At 35.9% G+C, this 23,751-nt stretch overlaps 1 protein-coding gene and 1 long non-coding RNA gene across 4 annotated transcripts in view; one reads left to right on the top strand and one right to left on the bottom strand.

Moving 5' to 3' along the window:
- LOC149789175 (uncharacterized) overlaps positions 1 to 8,527 on the top strand; it is a 34,774-nt gene extending 26,247 nt beyond the window's left edge. The window contains exons 2-3 of one of the 2 annotated variants that reach the window (XR_016424310.1): positions 3,514 to 3,654; positions 7,894 to 8,527. This is a non-coding gene — a long non-coding RNA (uncharacterized LOC149789175). Of the gene's footprint in view, positions 1 to 3,513; positions 3,655 to 7,317; positions 7,567 to 7,893 lie in introns of those variants that run through there. The other variant, XR_016424309.1, reaches the window with a different exon arrangement.
- LOC149789174 (prestin-like) overlaps positions 1 to 23,751 on the bottom strand; it is a 223,794-nt gene that overhangs the window by 162,688 nt on the left and 37,355 nt on the right. Inside the window, exon 1 of one of the 2 annotated variants that reach the window (XM_089975304.1) lies at positions 7,464 to 7,911. The exons of the other annotated variant lie outside the window; for it this stretch is intronic. The gene's annotated coding sequence lies outside the window, so the exon portion shown is untranslated. Of the gene's footprint in view, positions 1 to 7,463; positions 7,912 to 23,751 lie in introns of those variants that run through there. 2 annotated transcript variants of the gene reach the window in all.

Genomic DNA, 23,751 nt, shown 5'->3' with positions numbered 1-23,751 from the left:
ACCAAGCTGATATAATACCTTCAAGGCAATGTTGAAGCAAGAACATCTGACCCATCCCTGCAAAACTTAATTTGGGATCACCCTCTCAATAAAAAAAGTTGCTTGATGGGAATTTGGTCTGCGACAAGGTCCTGTTCTATTCTGTGTTGAATTCATGTAACCAAGGATATTTCATGCATACAATTGGACAATTAAAGATATAGAAAATGCTTTCTTAACAGATGTCCTTATTGGATATATCTAAATCAAAGGTATGCACTTGCTTGTTGTTGAGGAGTGGGATGGCATTTACCTGAATGCTAAATTATTAATCAATATATTGCATGGGCAAGAATTTTAATTAAAAAAATACTCATGTGAAACAAATATTTACCAAACAAATCAAAACATACAAATGTATTGGTAAATAAGAGCCTCTCAACAGGACTTACACTCTACTGTCTGAAAATAATTTACAAGAATTCAAGACAAGACCATTTCTTCTTTTAACTGCAAAGTGTTGAAACCAACTCTGATGATCTAAAGTGAAATGAGTTTCAGATCAGCCACTGTTGCAGCCATGTTGGATGTAGACTGGCACCATTTTCATTAAAGACAAATGTGGCAGCCATGTTGGATGTAGATTGGCAACATTTTCATTAAAGACCAACTAGACACAAGTACAAGACTACCATCCATTATTCAGGGTATAAGTGGCAAGATTCTGAATAAACTGAACACAGTTTTCATTCACGACCAACAAAATATTATAATTAGTATTATGGTGAAAACTTCATGTAAATTTGACTTTCCATTTCAAAGCAGGATAATAAATAACAAGATTTTAAAGACAGAACACTAAGGCATCCATCTTGGCTGTCAAATTTGTACTATTTACATTTAGGACGAACAAGACATCATAGGAAGACTTCTTATGTCTATATAGCTTTCAGTTCTGATGAAGTAGCAATAATAAGATTTTGAAGATGGTTGCTTAGAAGTCTTTTAGTGAAACCCCTATAGTGTTATGAAAGTCCATTCAAGCAAAGTAGCAATAACAATATTTTCAAAATGGCCACTTTTGTGGCCATTTTATAAATCCTAGCAGAACCATCTTCAATTTGTCACAACTAGACCTATTAAAAAGTCTTCTGGTGAAAACCTCATATCAGTATGACTTTCCATTAAAGTAACAGAATTATATTTTTTGTTGTTGTGCCACAGATCTTGAGGTTGGGGCATGGAAATTTTCCGTTGTTGTGCGATTGACCTTGAGGTTGGGGCATGGATATTTTCCCCTGGTTTTTCATTGACTTTGAGGTTGGGGCATGGATATCCCTTTGTGTTTGGGGCATTGTATGTATATAATATCTAATGTATTGATAGCGTGTTGCAAAAATAATTGGTGGAAGTTTCGCTAAAATATTAAAATAGAGTGGATTTTTGGGGTTATAATTAAAGAGTATAAGCTATATTATTAATCACTTTATATAAATTTTGAAGAAATTGAAATGATGATAATTTTGATTTTTTTAAAAAACTGTTATTAATGTTACAGTTCTAACTAAGGCTTATGACGTATGTACTTAGATCTGTCTTCTCTATGTGGGTACATAGACACAAACATCTGCCACATGATATCAAACAGTTTTAGAAATGTCGTGTGTGTGCCATATGAGCTGAAGAACCTGTACACCAGTGATTACTATAGGGTCTATGTTACACAGGAAGATAGACATTTTGAGTGGAAATGTAAGTGGTCAGGATATACAAATCTTATAATCTCACCAAACCAGATCCCCATGTGGTCAGGCCATCTGCAGGGTCGGGGACACATGGAACTCCTCTTAGTTAGGGAGTGTTGTAAGTCCTTCTCTAAGCTGAGCTGACCAACAGCTTATAAGGTCTATAATCAAACTCAGAATCCATTAATCAGTGAATGTCAATATGAAGCATGCAATACAGTGTTGGATCCAAAGCAAAGGGATTTTACAGTCACACAATGGTAGCTAATGCCAATAAGCAACTTTAATCCAAATAATGGTAAGTAAACATAGGGAATCAGTTAATCAGCCAGTTAGTTTTATAGCTGGGTCATTGAAATCAATCTAGAGTAAAATTATAATGTTCAGTTTAGTCGAGTCAAAACAATGAATAAAGCCTTCATTTGTACAAAATTGTTATGAAATATCTGGTGTTTGGTTCTTATGGGGTTTCAAAGCCATTTTCAGCACATGATATGCTATATCTGGTCACCAGTACATTTGGTGAATGAAGAATAGTTGTTGTTGTTGTGGGGTTTAATGCCATTTTTCAGCACATGATAGGCTATGCATGGCGGCCGGTATTAATGGTCAAGGAAGAACCCAGGAAAACCCCGGGAAGAACCAACGACCCACGAGAACCTACTGGCAAGTTTTCTCACATACCCACATTGGCCGAATCCTAGACTCAAACTCACTCAGACAGAGGTGAGATGACAGTGATCCGTAAACAGTGAGTGCTTTGACCACTCAGCCACTCAATCCCCTGAATGAAGAATAGATGCTGCAGTTTGTACTCTAGTGCATGCAGGTGTATGCAGGCTCTGTTCTTAGAACTGTGATTGCACAAGACATGGTACAGTGTAGTTACTAAAACATCACATCAGAAAATCAAAAGAATACATGATAACTATGCATTATACTTTCAACATTCAAATATTGCTATCATGATGTAAATATTCAAAATGCTGTCAATATAGGGTTTTCACCAAAAGTCTTGTAATATGTCATGTTCATCTTTAATGAAAATGGTACCAAACTTACATCCAATATGGTTGAACCTGTTGCAAAGTTGGAACAGGGCAAGCAAATGTTAACAGATGGTCAGACAATGCCAAAACATAACTTGGCTTAAAACTATGAATTCAACTTAAATGAATGAACCAAGATAAATTAAAAAAATGTCAAATTTACCATATTTGAACAACCTCCACATCATCCCCATGTCCCAGCTTCAAAAAGAGCCAAGCTGAAGATACTGATCTACAACACACTGTATGCATACAGGTAAAACTGAATGAGATATGATATGCAGCAGTGATTTGTCTAACTTAAGTCACAAATATTCATGCTTTTTATTTCTAAACCATACATCAATTCTGTCCTGTCAACCTTGCTGTAAGTAATACCATTATCACAATTATTGAACATTATCACACCTGGCATATTCCTTTTAAGTCAACTTCATCTGGTGTGTGTGTGTGTGTGTGTGTGCTCACATGTACTTAGACTTGACAGACTTCATTCAGCTGCAAATACTCAAAACAATTGTGGTTGCTGACTGCACCTTCTCTTGCTAAGTTAGAGAACATGATTTGCCTACTTGCCACCACTTCCACACAGTTTTGAAAATTTGAATACAAAGATTCAGCACATGTTATATTAATAAGAAATGCAAAATTGGCTCTTATGTTTGATATGTGCATACCAAAAACTGTACAGCAATTGGAAAAACTGCAATAAAATGTTTCCAGCTGTATATCATTTTCAGTTGACCACATGTTCCATTCTGCGCACTGCATTATCATGGCTAACCAGCACAACCATGGTAGTGGGTTACTTCCAAGATGGGAAATGGATTGCCAATATTCAATGGTAGAAAAGTGAACAAACTGCACCACAGATATGAAAGGTAAATTATCCCAGCTAAAGATCAGTACATCCTGATTTGTCCTATGTTGTAGTAGTTATTTGTTTAAAGTAGATTGTATGAAATCATACCTTGTGCTTCTAAAATAATACAATATGTAAAATGTATATATACAGTATATGCATGATATACAAATAGCAGCCACTGTGAATGCTGCACTGCATATTTTACCTAAATGAGATGAAAATCATAAGTCTAAAGGAGCTGTCTACCAGTAGTACATGACTCTGAAATTTATTCTCAAGTCTAAGATGGACCCATCTTGTAATGGGTACCCCAGTGCATGCAGATGTATACAGGCTCTATTCTTGGATCTTTTGATTGCAGAATTGATGTTAGTTTCTAAAGCATCACATTAAAAAATGAACAGAATGCAAGAAAATCACATTATATTTTCAAGTCATATCCCTCTCATATTCAGAAAATTGCATCATTTTTTTCAAAACAAGGAGTGAATTTCCCCCTTGCATTTTCAGTTGCAAAACAGACCCTGTGTGTGTGTGTGTGTGTGTGTGTGTGTGTGTTCGTGCAATCACGTGCAATTTTCACATGATTCAGTCCATGCTGCACTGATCTGAAGAGGATTACAAGGTTCCATGTAGTCAGTCTTTAATCCCACCTATCATCCATGTTGAAATATATTGAAAGGGTAACTGTAATAGACTGAAAGGGCGAGGGATGTTGGGTGAATTACCACAGAGGATTAAGCCCATATATGACATCACATAATGCGTGGAGGTGCAATTTGAGGATTTGAAAAATAGTGAGAATTATTCAGGGAGGTAACTCAAATAATATTAAATGTTTAAATTCATTTTTGTCTATAGAGTTGTCTCCCATGAAAATCTGTATAGATTAATCCCCGTTTTTATAGAAATAATAATAATAATAATAATAATGCCTGTGTTGCATATTCTTCTAAAATTTTTAAATTGCTGACATCTTAGATATCATCCAAATATAAATTAAACAGATTTCATGGTAAGGATACTTCTATTGTGTGTGCATTTTTATGGAATATTTGGAAATTAAAAAAAAAAAATCAACAATAAAAGTGTCTAGACTCTAATTAATGGTCAGTTTTATGTCAGAGAATTTTATCACCATGTTTTCATCTCAATTTTATTCTAACTATAGCTGACTAGCTATAGTATTGGTTGGTATCTTGCATGTTTGGGGTCAGTACCCCTTTAGAATTGAAAAGAGGGTCCAAGTCTGAAAAAGAGCAGGACCAGTTTGGTCATAGCTGGGACTTCATAGCTGGCATAAAATACTAAAATCAGAGCAGAACAAGAGTGAGTGTTATAATGTACCTCTTTTTGAAAATGGTGTGACAAATTAAATTCTATATTCTCTATCTTTAGTTCATGTTGCAAAATTTTGAGAAAATTGTTTTTTCTACTTGCAAGATAAAAAAATATAACCTGACTGCATTTCACCATACAGTCAATACTTATGTTTTGAAAAGCGCTGAATGTTGGCTGTCATAAAATAGTACAATTAAAATGAAGAATGTCCCAAAATACACCCAGCATAGACAGCACTTGGAAAAGTATAACAAGGAGATATGACTCAGTGTACAGCTGAACATCATGTATGATACATATGCATTATTATCATTAATGTCCATGTTGCTCCCTCAATTTCATCAACAAAACAAAATGGCCTACATTAAGATCTACTTGCACATTATATGACAGTAGTCTGGCAATACAAGTTATTGACAATGATATGCATAATGGAGGCAGGCATGTCATCCTACTGCCATTACAATCAGCGCTGTGGGGTTCTGTTCTGACAGTGTTGACAGAGAATCTGGAGGACAGACTTTTGATAATCCCTCACTTAGATGGCAGCACTATCAACACTACTGAACAGCTTAGCATTATATTACTTTATTCAGTCTAATTTATAAATCCAGATAAAACCTAATAGATGCAATTTTCAAACTTTGTTGACTGCCATTTCAGTTATTTGAAGTGAGATGAGTAAAAGTTCGTTAAACTACACGTGCAGTTTTTGCTCAACTAAATGAATATGTGGAATCAGCTTCAGCCTAGGGGGATTAGACATTGAGTTGGGTACCATGAAACATTTTGTACCAGTGTATACCACAGTAGTTCTGAATGTACTGCAATACACACCATGGTAAACAACAATTATATTAAGGACCATCAATTCAATGTTTTGGGGCAGGGGATGACACTATTTTGTTTAACTTCAATCTGTCAATACTTGAATAAAATATCATGTTCTAATGTATATCAAAATAAGGCCATATTATATCCACATTATTATCTGGAAAACAAATCAATTACCCCGAGATAAAATAAAATATCTAAACTCAAAAGAAAATCACAGCCCCCCCCCCAATGAAATGGTTATTAATATATTGTAGATGAAATTGTTATGTGTATATTAATTCCTGTACAAGGCATAATCTACAAACTTTAATGTAAGTGTGATTCTTATGCTTACATTATAGCTGATACTGTGAAAGACGCTGTGCTGACATTAAAGAGCCTATGGTTACAAGAAAGAAGTGTTGATAATGAAGCTACACTATTGATATTAGAGCTGCTTGGCTATACTAGTATACCAGTTTACCATAGTATATTTTTTGGTGGTACATACCATGATAATTTTTCACTGTACAGGAACATCAGTCGTTTCCGTCAGCAAGGAATATACAGAAATTTCCAAGGAATCTTTTTATGACTTTTATGATATCCATGACAAAATAGTTAATTATGTTGATCTTTTTCTTTGTTACGAGATGATTGTATCTGTCATAAATTAATGGTGACAAGTATAATTCTGTTTATAATCCTTTAATCACATCTTTGAAACCTGTCACATATGCCAGTGCAGTAGGCAAGGAACTGTTGTGAAATGCATTCAGGTAAAATCAGACTTTCAGAAAAAATTGGATTAAGAAAACAACCCAACCCTAACCCCCACAAAACATGTCATGTTTTTGTTACTTACAAGTGAATGAGTTAATTACATGTATTCCTTTGTAGGACTGCAAATCATTGTGCAATTTTCAGGAGGACAGTTGTTTTCTGAACTAATGTAATTTCTCAAGTCCGCAACATATTTTCTAGTCCATTGAGTAACTATGTTTAATGTTTACTGCCCCTCTTTGATAAATATCTTGCCAGGGTGTTTGCATCCCACTCAAAGTTCCCTTGCCTAATGTATCAACTGTGTAGCTAGAAAACTGAAGGCTTCATTATTAACACTTCATATTTTTATCAACAGACTCTTTCATGTCAGCACATTGTCCTTCTTTCACATTATCAGCTATAGCGTATGCTTAATCATCCCACTTTAGTTCCAACTTTTTGATAACAACATACACAACAGTTAACATACAGATAGCAAATTCATCCACTGTAAGGTACTGACCATTTAATCCAAGCCCTTACTGTTCAGTACATTATTGTGACCATCAGCGAATCCGGCCAGAACTCAAAATGTCCAAGTTAATATCGATACATGGACAATTAAGCTGTGCTCTTCTTTCAAACCTGTTTTTGTTATATTTCACCTCAAGATAATTTTTGTTTCAACTGATATAAAGGATCTATTTGTTTTCTTTTTCTTCTAATAATCAGTCAGAAGAAGAATTTTCTTCTTCAGGCTATTTGAAGGAAGAGGTTCGTTTTCTTCGTAAAGATCCCAGGCCACCCAAACCGTCCGAGAAAAACAGATGATCCATCCCTTGTGGAATGGGAAAGGTCTGAGGAAATTGGACAACCTATGCGATTAGGATAACAACACCTTACCTTGCTTTAATGATCGATGATGCAAAATTGCAAAATGTTGTCTCCTGGCAATGTTTATCGCAGATCTCGTTTTCACAATAAAATATTACAATGAGTCAAAATACACACATCTCAACCACAGCCAGATAATTTCCATTTGTATGCTTTTGACGAAATCAGATCATAACGAAAAATTTCCAATTTAACGATAAAAATAATTCCAGACATCCATTTTTATAATGGTGAAAAACAATAACACTCCATTCGTGAATAACAGAAGCGTATCCATAATTATTTTTTGACCTCTGAATTATAGTGTGTTTCTATCGTGAAAGACTGTGTAGCTATATATTTCTGCTGATGCAATGTTCTGATGATGATAAAAATAAATTAAGCTGGTGTCCGTCGAAGTTTAATGTAAACGTGACTTAAAGTCTAATTTCGTTTGAAGGTAAAACACACCTTGACATTGTTAGTGAGTGCGACTTGGAAACCCGTCAAAATAGTACATTTTCAGAAGGAAGTAACATGAAACAGTTGCAGAAAACAAGCAAGACGTGACAAAAATATCAGGTACGCTGAGAGGTTATTATTTATTAATTGTAAATTCTTATCCTAATAGTAAATTGGGATCATAAATGACAGAGATTTGTAAAAATAAAATAAAAAAATAAGAATAACTGAAACACCATGGGCTGAAATTTCTCAGTAGCCAAAACTGAACTATGTTAAAATTATTTTTTATTGGTTATTCAGTGATTAACTTATTACCTTTTTTTTATTACCTGAGAGCAAAATCGCAGTTTAAGTAACACAATCTTTTTTCAGATATACCAAATAAATAACCTCAAATACTGGCTGATTCGGCCCATGGCTGATGGCTTATTCAACCCAAATTACATGCTAATTTGGCCAAAATGCCAGGTTGATTAAACCATGTTAAATAGTCCCTACTGTTCTTGCAAACATAATAAGTGAATGTAAATGGTTGAACTTCAGCTATATTAGATAGTTTGTAGCAAGTCTTAAGCCAAAATCTGAACAAAATAGATATGAGCCAATGCATTCATATTTTTTTAACTAAAAAAGGCATCAAGGTAATTAGAGCATATATATATATATATATATATATATATATATATATATATATATATATTTGATTATTGTGAATTCATTTAAAGAACTTCCTGGACTATACCACTGTGTTACATCAAGGCTATTAGAAAATCAGCACATTCAAGACTTTTGGCACAATAATACACACAACAGTGGAATTTATTCAAAGATTCTAATCTTTTTGACTTGTGATATAAAATTTAGGATTATTTGGCATTTAATTCACAATACTGTAAGTTCCTCTCAATTTTTACATTCTAACTTAGAGAAATATGTTTTAATTTTACTAAACATGCTGGTTTTGCTTCTTTCTGTTGATTAGTTTAAGACCATAGAGTTGAATCAATATTTCATCTTTCTAACACCACAATTTTCACATGATATTATCATTGTCATTTATTTTAATTATTACCCGGTCCAAAAGAATAGCAGAATATAGATGGGTGATATTGTATGGAATCAAGTCATAAAATTGACAGGACCCCAGCTGAATTCTTTTAGTATATATGATACATACACACTCACACTCATATATATATATATATATATATATATATATATATATATATATATATATATATATATATTATTGCATGTGCCCTGTTTTCATTTTTTTCAGCATTAGCAATTATGTTCTTTTTATAAGAATAAAATATTTTAATGTGAATGAGCTGCATTAAAAATAGTTTACTATTAAAATGATGATGTAAGATGAACATTTTTACATTATTGCATTTCATTTTGTATAAATAAATAAATAAATAAATATATATATATATATATATATATATCAAGCCTATTACCTTGCATAATTTAATTTTGGGATTTTATTTCCTTATATTTCAACTGCTCAACATACCTGGGAAATAAGGAGAAATATAGTTTAACCAGATATAAATGACACATTTAAATCCTGGATGACACTTAAAATAATATTTTGCATGGTCCGAATCAACCTGTCATTTGGCCCAAATCTGCCCATAATTTGAGCTGATTAATCCTGGGTCAAATCAGCAATCATCCAAAACAGTCTTTTACCAACAACCCAGGGAGGTGGAGGGAACTTGATGTGTAGGCTACATTGTATTCAGAAATAAACAAAAACAATATAGCTGTGACAGGTGGATTATGTAACAGTTGTAGTTTCTGTAATGCTTAAGAAGTAGAGTCTTTTGGTAACATGAGGGATGATGCTAATTCACATCTAGATCATGTTCTGTATTATTTTCAATGCTTTTTCTTCAAATGTGATACAAATCATTGAAAATGTATCTGCTCAGATCTGATCTTTCTTAAATGCAATGGGGTACCTGGTTTAGTACTTGTCAAACTGCAATCTTACATTGCTCTCTATGACAGTGTCTGACAGGCATGCTGAAGTAGGATAAAATGTGTGTTTATTTCACCAAACTTTAGCAAGAAGATCTCTTAAAAAAGAAAAGAAAAACAATTGCTACCATAATACCTGTCAGACTACTTCCACTGAATTCATACCTAAAAGCTCAATGGCTTTGTCGGCCTATTGGCACATAGACCAAAAAGCTGTTATCTGCCTCATTTTCTTAAAACCAGTCAAGTCAGACAAAAAACCCAGGAACAACTTCTTGGTCTAGAATAGGTGAATGCACTCTCCTGCATGTCAGAAGACACGGTCTTCATATCTCATACTCATTAAGAATATATATATATATATATATATATATATATATATATATATATATATATATATATATATATATATATAAAATTTCTTTTCTTAAGATAGTGTTCAAAAACATCAGATTCTCCATTTGTTTTTTATGTTTATTTATGCCACATACTTGCGTGGGCATAGAGGAGAAAGTAATTCCTACTCCAGAAGCATGAAGCGAACTTATAAGAGTGTCTCAGCACCCTATGAAGTCTTTTCCTGTTTATATCAACATATTTTATTCCTTTTATTCCTGCTGTCATCAGGGCCTCTGAATTCTTTTTCTTGAATCTAAATTAAAGCTTCAACTTTTGTGAAGCAAGCTATATCTTTGCTGACTTTGTAAATAGCTTCCAAAGTTAGCCTGTTAAGTGATATAGATCATACTAGGTCATTGTTTGTCTTATGACGCCTTAAAATGGAGAAAGAAACGATCTTATAAGGAGAGGCTGGCTGGTGCGTGTTCCTTAGGGAATGATATTGGTATCGGCTTAATAAGTAAGGTTAATGACCTTGTGATCTTGGAAATGACTGTAATATGTCAATGTCTGGAAAAGTTAGAGGGAGGATAGAAAAATCAGAGACAGTCTATAGAGTCCACGGTAAGATCTAGACCGGGTTGTATGCTTCACAATTTGGTGGCAGCGGCGGGATAATTTATTTCGTAAAGTAGCTGCAAACCCTGAAAAATCTTACGAATAAATGAAATGGCGCAATTATAGGCAGTCTCGTCAGTCATGGATACACAAGAAAGAATTAACCATGAAATTCTGTAAATGGAACGTGAAATCGAAGAAAGTAAACGCATGACTCTCGGAATTGAACATCAAATGATGCCATCGAGACCCCGCGAAAGAAATCAAGCTAACCACAGAAGATTAGAATTTTCGGAACAAAATAAACTGACACGGCCACTTGGAACGCTACAAACGTTAGACGGCACCACACCACTGATGGACTTTCAAACGCATTTTAGTACGTGTGCCAGGATAAACAAATGGGCTCAAGAAGAAAAAGGACTTTATCTAGCAGTGAGTTTCAGGGGTCAGGTCCAACAGCTACTGGGATCTGGAACTCCAGATTATGACAGGCTCATGGATTCGCTAGAAAGAAGGTTCGCGCCAGAAAACAAAAAACAAACATAAATGTACAGAGTACAATTAAAAAGCCGCCTTAGAAGGGAACATGAAACACTCTCAGAATTGGGACAAACGATAAGCCGACTAGCTTCCCAAGCATATCCCAAGGCGCCAGAAGAATTACTCGAAGGAGCAATTGATCGATTCTTGAACTGACAGCGAACTTAGGTCAAGAGTACAACAGGCACGTCCTAAAACCCTTGATGAAGCAATTCAGATTGGAGTTGAACTCGAAGCCTTTAACAGAACCGAACTTCAGCGAAAGGATTTGGGAAGATATGCAAAAAACTTGACAATTTCTGATACAGGACGAGGTTATATCCAGGAACTTAAGAGAGAAGTTGCGGTACTCAAAACTATACTAAAGGATTTTAAGGCAAAATCTGCAGGGAAAAATGGAACGAAAGGAAGATCGTGTTACACGTGTGGAGAAATAGGTCATTTCAAAAGAGACTGTCCAAAACGTAAGCCCAAACGGTCAGAAAACTAGGCTGGGCCCACCCCAGTAGCCAGGGGTGGGACCGTTATTCAAGGCCTTGGAATATAACTGGTCGGGCAACGATGAAAGATGCTTGAACGTACCTTCTGGGATCTGTGCACGGAATGAGTGTGAACTTCTTCATATACACAGGTGCTACGGTTACCATAATAGCAAAGAGTGTCTATGAGACGATGGCGCAGGAATATCGACCTCGGTTACATGATGTTATGGGAGTATTCTGTTTGCAGATGGGAAACCGCTAGAAGTAGTTGGAAAAGGTAAGTTTTCCTAGTCGTTTGGAGGGAAACGTAGCGAGCATTGCGTTATTGTTGCAACAATGGGGTTGACAGCAGGAGTTTTTAAGACTGGATTTCAAAATAAAAAATTAGCAATCAATATTGATTTTGTGAGTCAGTTTGACGAGTGTGGACACCATTTTGTCATACAATATGATTAAATCTAAGTCGATGGAATGCGCTAGAGTTGTGTTATCAGAGGCAATATCGATCCCTACAATGCACGAAATGAACATTCCTTGTAAATTGCAAGCAGTACGAAATAACCACGCGTTCTGTTCGACTGGAATATAGAACTAATTGAGGGATTTATTGAAAATAAGCAACTTCTGGTGGGAAAAATACTTATTAGGACTATATCCGACAATTTCATTCCTCTAAGGGTCATGAACGTTACCGACGAAACAAAAGTTGTCCATGCTGGAAATATTATGGGTCTTTATATACCGGTGGATGACGAGGATGTTGATGATGTTTCTGGAGATTTATTGGCTTAAGTGGAAACCATCCAAATGCATGAACACCTGAAAAAGTTACCTGAAGAAACGAAATAGGGTCTTACATCGGCCCAAACACGTTGACCAACTTATATGTACGTTCTCGGGTTCATTTGCTAAATCAAAAGATGACCTTGTCAGAACCAATCAAAAACGTCACAAGATAAATAAAGGAGATGCAAGACCAGTAAGATAACCGTTACGTAGAATTCCGATTCACGCAAGAGACGAAATTGAAGACCATGTGGAAAGAATGTTAACTCAAGATATTATAGAGCCGTCACCTGCCACCTATATTGTACAAACGTGTGATATTATTATAGTTATAAACAAAACAAAATGGTTATGTATGCACACCATAAAAATGTTTAATTAGACTTAAAACTCAACTTTATAAAATGAAAAAATTATTCGGCAATCTCCGTAAACAATCGGTAGTTTCCGCGTGCCAAAACCGGATATGACGTACATTTATCCCTTCTATTCAACCTAGCCATTCAAGTGCTTAATTTCCCCACGTAAATGTCTATGTGATATAGCGTACGATCGTGCTTTTGTACAGCAAATATGGTGCACTGTGTTGATTACGTATGTAACCAAAAGAGTGATGATAGGGAAAAAGCGTTCTTTCTTTTTCCGAAAAACCATGTTTACCAGAAAAAAGTGTATTTAATCTGTGGGATCGAACTGGGGAAGGATGGGAATGTTGTATCATTTATGCTGAATTATAGTGAATTTGGCCGAAAGACAATTCGGCCCAACTCGAAATACAACTCGGCCAAACTTAACAATAGTTTGTACGTTCTTTTTCTTAAACAAAAAAGTAGATGCTATGTAAGATAGGTTTTAGGGAAAAAAAACTAAATTTAAACAAACTATTTTGATATTCTTTGAAAGAAAATAATCATACTTCGTAACGTGCATATTTATGAGAGAAAACACAAACTGACATATCTTGCTTGTTCTAATATTTATATACATTTTTATGTTAACAAATATATGCATCTGCACAACGACATTCTCAATTTAAGTCTTCCGGCCAAATTATGAATAATCATTTATAAAACAAAAATACGTAACAGATAATATTCTACATAATACGTATACATTTTGCTAAGGGTAGGTTACATGAGATATTATAACAAATATACTTAATTTTAGGCTTCACGTTGTAACACAGCTGCATACAATACATACTAGATTACACATGAGAGAGAGAGAGAGAGAGAGAGAGAGAGAGAGAATAATATTGAGCATTTTGTCAGTATTTAGTTTCTGCAATATGAAGCTCTTACCAGTTAATTTTATTGTTTGTTTTTATTTTTCAAGTTGTCTTAGTGTTTGCGCGCGTAAATTGAAAGCTTGTCATTACTGGTCAATATCGTCAATCATATTTGTTCCATTATTCAGTACAAATTAGAAAGGAAATAATTTTGTGTTTAATTTGTGCCCCCCCCCACTCACGGTACAAAATAAATTGATAAACATACACTTGTTTGAAAATAAAATGAAAGAAATTAACCTTGCATTGTTATCATATATTCCTTCTTTTTCATCATGCGAAAATTATTTTTTTAAAATATACGTTCACGAACTCCGTATATGTAGTGGATGCCGGCTTGCGTATGCATCCTTAGTGTAGTGTGTATCGCTTATGTCAAATAACAAAATCGCAAATGAGACGAAAGTATCACCCGATTGTTTGAAGGCACCAGCCATTTACGCATGATAAGTTATTTATTGCAAACTGACCCAGACTGTATTGTAACCAGGTTAACTATAAGTCGGTATATCGCAAATAAAATAAAAAAATCATTATTTTAATATACATTCAATGTGAGTGCAAATGATAATCTTTTTGCTGGCATGGGTTATAAAAATATTATTAAAGCAAACATCAATTATGATTACATATGGCAAACGAATAGAAGCCCGGGCGATAAACACGACTGGCATGGAGCAATAAACTCATTGTTTAAACTTACCGACAGGATACCAAATACATAGGTTATTTTATTACAATGCAAACCAACCCCGGAAAATTGACTTTGACATCTTTTTATTGTGCCGATTTTTTCTTCTGTAGTTGGCCTACAAAAGGAAGTCAAGTTTGGTTCCTTTGGATTCTTTAATTGTGCCGATTTCTTTCATTTTTTTTTATAAAGTCTGCCGACACAGGGAAGCCAGCATTGATTCTTTTTACCTGTATTAACAGGAATTTTCAAAATAAATTTAAAATTGGAACAGTTCTGAAAGCGACACAATTTAGTCCGTCGTGCACGCATACCGATATAAAGCTGAACAGTAAATTAGTTTTCATTAGTTTCGTCTAAAATATTCCCTATCCATAGTTTATAGTGTTTTATTTTTCGACAGCAAGAAGCATGGACATCGTCTTGTAGGGATAAATGTATGTCATTTCCGGTCGCGTCCTCTATAGGTGGGAAATCGTAACTAAGGGAAAGTAACAGCGTTGTATACTTCTATTTCGAGTAATTAAATTATTATTTCTTCTTTACCCTTGATAATTTTTTCGTTTTTTTTTGTGTGCGAGTATAACTATTTTTAATCATGTAATGCAAATCTGATATAAATAGGAAAATGTTGGAGTATGGCCGGTGACCTTTAAGCCCCTGGGCTTCGCCCGTAGTGCTAGTACGTAAGCAGGATGGAACTACTCGTTTTTGTGTCGACTATGGAGAAGCCAATGAACTGACTGTGAAAGACGCTTATCCTCTACCACGTATAGACAACACATTGGATCGACTTTCGGGTGTAATTTGGTTTTATACCATTGATTTAATGAGTGGATATTGAAAAACAGAAATGGAAGAGCAAGACAATCCAAAAGCAGCTTTTGTAACACCAATTGGATCGTATCAGTTTCGTGTAATGCCTTTTGGATTACGTAATTCAGGTTCCACCTTTGAAATGCTGATGGAGACTTTTTTGGCAGGACTATAACGGAAATTGTGTTTGATATATTTGGATGACATAATTATTTTCGGTAAAACTTTCGACGAGGAGCTAAGCCGTGTATAGGAAGTTTTCACTCGATTGCAACAGGCAGGCTTGAAGATTAAACCTTCCCAGTGTCACTTGTTTGCACACGAAGTGACATTCTCCTGTCTGAAGAGGGAATTAAAACCGACCCTGAAAAATCGAGGCAGTGAAATCTTGGACTACACCAACGAATGTAAAAGAGCTTCGCATCTTCCTGGGGATTTGTTCGTACTATAGGAGATTCATAAAAGACTTTTCGTCAATCGCTAGTTGTTCACATAAATTTAAGGAGTCAGGAAGGACGTTTAAATGGACCAAAGAGTGCAGAGAAGCGTTTGAAATGCTAAAAGCTAAGTTAACAACAGCACCAATACTCACATATCCTGACACGACAAAACAGTTCATTTTGGATACTGATGCTAGTAAAAATGGAATAGGTGTAATAATTTCCCAGGTTTAGGAAAGTCGCGAAAAGTTGTGGCATATGGAAATATGACACTGTCAAAATCAGAACGATCCTATTGTGTGTCACGGAGAGAATTACTTGCAAATGTACTTTGTGAAACATTTCAAACCATAATTGTATGGGAAACGATTTCTCATTCGGACTGAGCACAGTGCATTGCGATGGTTCATGACGTCAGAGGACTCAGAAGGCCAATTGACCAGATGGCTTGAGATGTTGGCTCACTATGACTTTGAAATCCTACACCGACCAGGATGGAGTCATATATATGTGGATGCATTATCTAGAACGCCATGCCGACAGTGCGGGAGACAAACGAATGTTGAAAATATTTGAAGCGACGATGAGAAAAACGCACAAAACAGTTGCTGTGAGTACGTTATATTCCAAAAATCATAACAATGGTACGTAAACATCTTCATATACGATATCAAAGCTGCTGGAATCTCAGTGTGGCGATAATTACGAGGCGCCTTAGCGGACAAACGCTGGACCAATGAGTACGTTGTAGTTGGCATTTAAATGTCATCTGTCGAAAAACAGAATCAATTCAGTAGTTGGCAAATTGCAAGATATAGTGAGGCAGAAGCAAAGTAGATCTAAGCACTTGCAAGCATCTATTTACAGCTTACATCAATGAAGAATAGAATATTCATGACGAATTATGAATGTAGCACTTGCAAACAGCCATTGACAATAATGCAGAAGGAAAGTAGCACTTGCAAACCGCCACGTACAGTTTACATCAGTGAAGAATAAAATATACATGAATGGAATTATGAAAGTAACTTTTGCAAGCCGTCGACCGATCTAATCTGTTGATGCTTGACTCTACTGCCCTACTGCCATCATCTAACAAGCTAGCAGCTGAATCTAACCCATTTGTGTTGGCGGCTTGATTAGTTAGAATGTCACCGAGCTTAGGGTTCAAGCTTACCCTCCTTGTCATTTTATCTGCGTAATTCTTATGTTACACGTTTAGGCTCTAATAAACAGTAACAAAGAAAGAGTGAAAACAACACGCTTTGAAAAATTTAACAAATATCTTATTTCCATGGAAAAACGATGTAAAAAAATGAAAAGAAACTTACGATTTTAAGAAATTAAATCCAGAAATAATCCAAGAACAATCCACGAATTAAATTGTAGAAGTCCTAGTAATGAAATGTTCTAATACATTCATGTTCGAGTCCCGACGAAAAATCCAAAATGGAATGCGATGACGTATGCTGTAGTTAGTATTGCGCTGTTGTGTCTACAGTTCTTTGTTGTTCTACAGACAATATTCTGGTGTTTGAATTTCCGAAAAAAATTTCAAGAAATATCTTTATCCAAGAATTCTGTATCAGCACTTAAATATTCCCAGGAAAAATAATTAATAATTCCCCCCCAAAAAATAAATACAATTTTAACTTAAACCGGTCACAAACAAACATTTTCAAGTTAAAAGCCCAACTGACTAATTTCTCTAAAGACAAAGGTTATACAGTCAAATAAGACGCAAAATAGATACCCGTATGAGGGTAATCTGATCACCTTCCAGAACAGTCAAGAAGCAATTTACATGTCTAGGGTCACGTATTCCAGTACAGCCTCGATCTCACTCTATGTATCCCAAAATAAAAATAAATAAAAAATGTTGTTTACTTGATTTTCAATCAAGATCAGGAACTAGGTCAGCAAAAAGATACAACATTCCATTTATAGGTGTTTTCGACTAAACAGTCAGTGTGACGTTCTGTCGTATTGGGGTGGGGTTCTCCCAATATAATTTAATTAAATTAAATTGAAAGTTCCACCCTGGCTCGTTAGGTTAGAAAGTTAAATTAGTGATGATGTAGATTTACAGCTCTGAGCCCCCAGTCAGCAATGCCGACGGTTAAATTATAGAGAACACGAAGATGAAATTCAATCAATAACAATTTAATAAATGTGATAATTTAAAAACGATAACTTCCAATCACTCGTCTTTCCCTCAACCAAGTGACAGCCTAATTCATCCCGTGATTTACCGTGTGAGTTCGATTTCCCCCCTGTCCTTGCATCTACTCATCTATTTCTTCCCGCTGATTCTTCCTTCTTTCCGTTCCTCTAACTCCTTCTTTGTCTCTGTTTCCTCTCTACTATCTCCTCCAGCTTCGCTCCAGACTTCAACTTCACCTTCTTCTCCTTCCCTCCTTTCCTCCGTCTCTCTATCCAAGACAACGGGACCAAACTTTAACTGGTCTGTCCCTCAAAGCTTCCTTTTGAAGCTTTCTGTACTTAGAATTTCTTCTCTAAGATTTCCCCGCCAATAACGAATGACTATTCGGAGTTACGCTAACCTCTTCTCTGGGTAATTTCTCTCAGCGAACTAACTTTTGCCGGAAAACGCAGGGATATCATTCTACCCAAATCAACGTCTCCCCCCCATCTCGATTCTGATTGGGTGGCGCTGTGCCCCTGTCCAATCGTCTTAGCGGCCAGTTCAACATGTCTGTCTGTTTGCAGGGGAAAGAAGTTAGGACACTCCCACTTCTTCAGGCAATTTCTTTTGATCTTGGAAACATTTCGACACCTAGGTGATAATTGGCTGTCTGTGACTTCGCAACTCCGATGTCCGGTCCTTCGATTCTAGCCACAACAATCTTACGTAACTGATTAGTGCTAGCCTTCGGCAATGTTCGACATCAAACAATGACCCGTCAGAATTACCTTGATTATACATGTTTCAAACTGGCTACTCTGGGTCGGGGTAAACATGACAGTCAGGTCAAACTAATTTCTGGAAAGTATCAAATTACAGCAAACAAAATTACGTTACTTAACATGTTATACAGTTTTAAAAAAAGATTTTAAAACTTACAAACAATTAAATTAAATCAAATATAAATTAAATCAAATATACTTAACAGTAATTGCAAGAATTTTTAATGTCATTAAAATTAATAGAATTCAGTCATGCAGCACATTACTATTGTTTGTCAAAATAAGAGTAAGATCAATACTTTCAGCAGAGATGTACTCGTATTTATGCGTATCATGATAAGAGAAACGAATGACAACGACAAGCAGCTACATTGTTTAAAAATATTACGCGCCGCTTTACATGAGGAAATTCATAATAATTCTCGACCTTTGAATGGTAATTTTCAAACTGTAAATGCATAAAATGTAATGGCGCCTCACAACTGAATACGCGAATGATACATCTTGCAACTCGATATTATTTTGAATTGTTAAAGGGGGTATTCTCATCGTGTAATGTACGTTTTAACACAAGCATAACATTTCACTATATAAAAATAGCAATTCTGACAAGTACAATGAAAGGTCCAACTACCGCTGTGTAATTCAACATATACAATCTAAAAATTTGACATACGTAATGGAACTTTCAGCACAATGAATGTGAATCAAGATGTTAAATTGATATTCTCGACATATGACTTTAACATTTCAACAACCGCTATGTAATTCAATAGATACAATCCAAAAGCTCAACATTGGACATCGAAATTTCAACCATCGCTGTGTAATTCAACAGATGAAATCTAAATACTCGACATATGAAATAGAAATTTCAACACGAACAGTTTAATTCAACATGTGAATTAGGCATTCTCGACATATGACATTGAAATTTCAACTACCGCCGTATAATTCTAACGACACAATCTAAAACCTCGACAATGTAAATGGAACTTTCATCCATTACTTTGTAATTCAACAGATACGATCTAAAATCTCGATCTAGAAAATAAAATGGAATTTTAAGGACGAGCAGTTTGATTCAACACTTGAAATTGGCATTCTCGACATATGACATCGAAATTTCAACCGTTGGTATGTAATTCAAACCACACAATCTAAAACATCGACCTGGAAAACGAACCAGAACCTTAAGGACATACAATCTGATTCAACATATGACACTGGAATTCTTGACATATGATATTAAAATTTAAATTGCAACGTTCTCATTGGACCACCTTTAATCCGCTACGGCACCTCATAGATAATGAACCATCCATAGTTAGACAGTGGGTGACTCTTGGCGTAAGACCATGCTGCAATGAGGTACAAGGCCACAGTAATGAAGTTTAAAGTTTATGTGATCAATGGAACCAATTTGAATTTCACAATGGACTATTGTATTGGAGATATCAAGCATGTAATGGTAAAGCGAGACGTCATCAAGCAATTGTCCCCTATGAACTCAGGAAAAGTGTATTGCAATTTTCAGTTGATAGGAAAACTGGAGGCCACCTAGGGATTTCAAAAACTCTTAATAAAATCAGCGAAGGATATTATTGGGTTGGATTACAGCATGATGTTAGGGACTGTTGTAATACATGTGAAGTATGTGCAAGGAAAAAGTCTCCAGGCAAGAAGAGAAGAGCCCCGAGGCAACTCTGCAAGTCAGGAAGTCCAATGGATAGAGTAGCATTGGATATTATGGGACCGTTGCCAGAAACGTCACTTGGAAATAAATACATTCTGGTAAATGGAGGCTATTTTACTAAATAGACAGAGGCATTTGTACTGCCTATACAGGATGCCATAGCCGTAGCCAGTGTACTTGCTGAATAGATAATCTGCAGATTTGGCGTGCCCGGTCAAATTCATTCGGATAAAGGTACAAAATTCTAATCTGAAATTTTCCAAGAAATGCGCAGATTTTTGGGTAAAGAAATAACAAGGACAACTGTTTACCACCCACATAGCAATGAAGTGGTTGCAAGGTTCAAAAGAACGCTCGCTGTGGTGCTTTTTGCACATGTAAATGAACATAAAGACAACTGAGATGAAAACTTGCCATATTTAACAATGGCGTATCCAATAGTCTACAGATTTCACTCCAGATTTCTTGATGCTGGGTAGGGAAGTGACCGTTCCACTCGGTATTCAATTTGGACGGCCACCAGATGCATATTCTCGAAACATCTGGGTGGAAAACCTTCCGGAGACAATGCGTTTAGCTCATCAATTTGCAATGAACCACCTAAACCAAAGTATGTTACCTCAGAAGAGATTCTACGACAGTCGATTGAAATGGGAACAGTTCAAACCAGGTGATTTGGTCTGGATTTACACACCACAAAAGAAAACAGGTCTGTCAACTAAACTGTAGTCTTTGTGGAAGGGACCATTTCAAGCTACTAAACGACTCAGGGATGTGACATACCGCGTAAAGTGTGGATATAGGGGCAAATCGCAAGTAATTCATGTGGACAGAATTAAATTATGTAAAGTCCGAGATAAAAACGATAATGGCGATATGCGTCAAAAGTGATGATGATATCGATAAGCATGACAATGCTAGTTACAATAATCGCGATGATCCATCCAGAGTTATGAACCTACCTTGCCCTTACGCTATGGAAAGTACCACGTCGAAACACCTGTTACCAACGACCCAGAGTGGACGCCAAAGGCAACGCCCGAGTTGGTGGAAAGAATATACCTTTTAGAGAGAAAGTTTAATTGCAAAATTCGTTTGAAACACGATAAACTTCAGTTTCGAAAATTAAAATATGCGCTGAAGTGAAAACTATTAAACTACAATAGGACTGATAGGAAATACTCGGCAGGATTTACAATATATGACTGCATTTAGAACTCTTTAATTATACAATAAGGCTTCCTAATGCTAAAATAGAACTTTAATTGCAACACTTTTTCGTTTAAAATATCTAGTCATGCTGAACACATTGCAGTTTTAGTGTGAGGACACTTATTTGGAGGCATGGTTAATTTGTGGCAAGGTATCTTTGCTGACTTTGTAACTAGTTTCCAAAGGTAGCCTGTTAAGTGACTAGGTCAATGTTTGTTAAATGGCGCCGTTAACATGGAGAAACAATCTAATAAAGACAGAGGCTGGCTGGTGAGTGTTGTTTAGGAAATGATATTGGTAAAGGCTTGAGAAGTAAGGTTAATGACCTTCCAATCTTGGAAATGATTGCAATATGTAACTGTCAGAAAAAGTTAGAGAGAAGATAGAAAAATCAGAGACAATCTACAAGTTAAGTTAGTATAAGAGAGTACATGGTAAGCTCTAGACCAGGTTGCATGCTACATTTTCAAGAATGCAATCGTCGTCTCCATAGATTTTAAGATAGGTGCTACCATACGAAATGCTAACTTGTAACATATCTCACATGCTAAGAACATAAAATGGGCGAATATCCTTTCCAGCGAACTTTCACTTCACGAAGCTGACGTTTTCCCACTTTATGTGGTCTTCAATCAAGAATGCTGTAGATATTGTCTTCTCTCTTGGTCGCTCGTTAAAACACGGCAAGTAAAAGTTTCCTTTTAACACTCCTCGATTCATATCTTCAAATTTTTAAAGAGGAGGATCACTTTCACGTACTTGTCACATGACACGAAACAATGATATCGTCCATCTGGGTGGATAACCTTTGTTAAAACTGAGTTTATGTTCGTCCAAAGCCAGTCTAGTCTACAGTTATTAATACTTCTTCCTTTTTTATTGACCGACGTTGGAAACAAATCTCTCAAACATCATCACTTCGTTTTCAGGTGTCATTTTTTCTGGAGCACATCCAGTGCTACGAAGGCATGGTTGATTGTAAGGTTTGCCTAGACGTGGCAACATGTCGATGTATTTTTGAGTATGCTTGTGTCAAATATTTCCACATACGTTTATGTCGAAGTTTTCTTCAAAACATTCCAAGACACTGCTTTCGTTTCAGGATTTGCAGTGGTAAAAAAATGTTTGTGTCTTTTTCAATTCTTTTTGAAAAGCTTGGTTCAGAAAATTAGTCCCTTTTTGCCATTGTACAGGGGCCCCGAGTGGCCGAGTGGTCTAAAGCGCTCTCCCTTACAGATCACTGCCATCTCACCTCTGTCTGCGTGGGTTCGAGTCTCAGATTCGGCCAATGTGGGTATGTGAGAAAGCTTGCCAATAGCTTCTCGTGGGTCGTTGGTTCTTTCTGGGGTTTTCCCGGGTTCTTCCTCCACCATTAATACTGGCCGGCATGTATAGCCTATCGTGTGCTAAAAAATGGCGTTAAACCCAACAACAACAGCCATCGTATAGAGTTGACGATTATTTTGGTTAAAGAACCAGTTTTAAAACTCGCACTAACTCTGAACTTGTTTCAGAAGTCATAGGAACTATCGAAGCTGATATTTAAAACACGCCAATGTCACAACGAGTATGTGTAACATCGATTGTACAATGCTAGAGGAGATCCATCTGCTAAATCTACATGTCACCTATCATTGATGATAGATTCCAGCCAGTTTCGTTTGATTTGTGGAAACATTTCGTCGTATGGGCTTGTGTAACTTATCGTTTCTAGTTCTTGTAACCATCGTAACCATTGTCTTACAGTCTTATTCCGTATCCATCAGCATGAGCAGGATTGTAGTAAATCCTGACTAAAAAAAGTATCCATGAGATTACTGTTGCTGCTTCTCTCAGAAAGCCTCACATTTTTGTTATACTAATCTTAGATTGTTCCTGTTGTATTTGTGATTAAGATGCTTGAAGTGCCCGACGAGCAATAGGAAAAGAAATAGTCACAGGTTAAGAGCAGGGGACGATATCAAGAAGGTTGTCATGCGGGAAAGAGGAAGAAAAGGAGCAGAGGAAGTTTGAAACATCGTCTTT

The sequence above is a fragment of the Sinohyriopsis cumingii genome, chromosome 11 (genome assembly GCF_028554795.1).
Source record: "Sinohyriopsis cumingii isolate HCF-2022 chromosome 11, ASM2855479v2, whole genome shotgun sequence".
Taxonomy (NCBI): Eukaryota; Metazoa; Mollusca; class Bivalvia; order Unionida; family Unionidae; genus Sinohyriopsis; species Sinohyriopsis cumingii.
The sequence above is the reverse complement of the archived record's forward strand: the minus strand, read 5'-3'. Positions and strand labels throughout refer to the sequence as shown.